Source organism: Vigna radiata, unplaced genomic scaffold (genome assembly GCF_000741045.1).
Source record: "Vigna radiata var. radiata cultivar VC1973A unplaced genomic scaffold, Vradiata_ver6 scaffold_421, whole genome shotgun sequence".
Taxonomy (NCBI): domain Eukaryota; kingdom Viridiplantae; phylum Streptophyta; class Magnoliopsida; order Fabales; family Fabaceae; genus Vigna; species Vigna radiata.
In genome coordinates this window covers 133,781-135,426 of record NW_014542170.1, presented here as the reverse complement: position 1 = coordinate 135,426, position 1,646 = coordinate 133,781, and positions in this window count along the sequence as shown.

Sequence of the window (1,646 nt, the reverse complement as noted above, 5' to 3'; positions counted from 1 at the left end):
GAGAGAAAAGATAGAAATGTCCCTAGGTGAGAAGGAGGTTGCACATATTGGGAAGAGAAATAAAGGATTAGAGTTGTCTCATTATTGTAGTTAGAGAAAGCCCTAGTATTGACCAAGTGAAAACTTACTTTTGTTTTCTTGTTTGGTTGTATGATAAATATGGTATGTTCTTGATTATCTCGAAAGATAATGTTTGTTTTTATACTTGTGTATGTTTGAGAATATGTTCTACATGGTGATAGGGTTTATATCATTTTTGTGTTAGATTTTTCTCATGAGAGTATGTATGATTTTGTTGGGTTTCCCATGATAATATGTATTAATGCCAATAGGAGAGAAATGTATGTTGTTTGGGTGATTTATTGTGCAATTGTATGCTATAAAAAGTGATATCATGATCATATGCAATATGTTGGGCTTGTTTAGGTTGTAATCTGTATAATGACGAGTTTTATATCATTTAAATGATGTAATGTATGTATATTGGTCTACTTACAAGGGTATGTGAGAGTTGAATGCATATATAACGTGTTAAGTATGTTTCCTCGTGATTTGGGGATGACGTATGCTTGTGTTGAATACTTTATGTTTGTCTTGAATGAGTTTGGGTTCTGACAATAATCGATTATCTTAAGTGATAATCGATCATTTGTGCATCGCTTTTTAGTTTCCTCACTAAAATAATCAATTATTTGTGATAATAATCGATTATTCTTTCATACGTTGTATAACTAAAAATTGGGTATTGTAGCTATTTGGAATAATCGATTATCATAAGGTGATAATTGATTATCCCAGTGTATTTTTGGTGAAAAAATGTGTTTTTAGGAAGAATGGAGGAGGGACAAGCTTCAAGGGCTACAAATCATAATGTTGAGTAAGGAATGGGAATGATTGATGTGTTTAGGGTCAGGTTTGACTTTTGATTAGTAATAGAACATGAATGAGTGATGGAATGAACAAAGTTGTGTGGTTGATCAATGAGCATGAGACATGGGATATGTGTCTGCTTGATGTACCTAGTAAATCCTGAGACTATCTACCGTGTGATACGGGATAATGACTCTTTTTAGCCTTGTGTGTGAAAAAGGAGTGGTGTTTGAGTGTTGAACCTTTTTTGTATAGGGGAATGATATTTTGCCTAGTCCTTATGTGATATGAAAATAGGTCATTTAGCCGCGAAGGCGAGACAACTCAAGCGGGCTTGTATGAGGAACCTACAGGTTGCCTGTATGGGAAAGCTACAAGTGGGTGAGGTAGGGTATAGGAGTGTGACTGAGTCTTTTCATGATGGAGTTCATGATAATGTGGATGTTCATGGTGATGTACATGATAGGGATATTCATGATGGTGGTATATTTATGACGATGATCATGGTATTGGAGATGTTAATAATTATGCTATGTTGATATTGATGTTATTATAATAGTGATAGTAAGGTAGTTAGTGTTGTAATATGGGATAATATCTATAGGATCTTCCTAATTAGAGGAAGATTGATACATAATATTTTATTTTATTTTATTTTTCCCTAGGTTTCCTAGTTTNNNTATTTCCCTTTTTAGGAGAACTAGATTATTACAAATAGAAGGTTTGAGAATGTATTTCTTATGATTTGAGAATAATAATAAGTCTCATTTTCAACT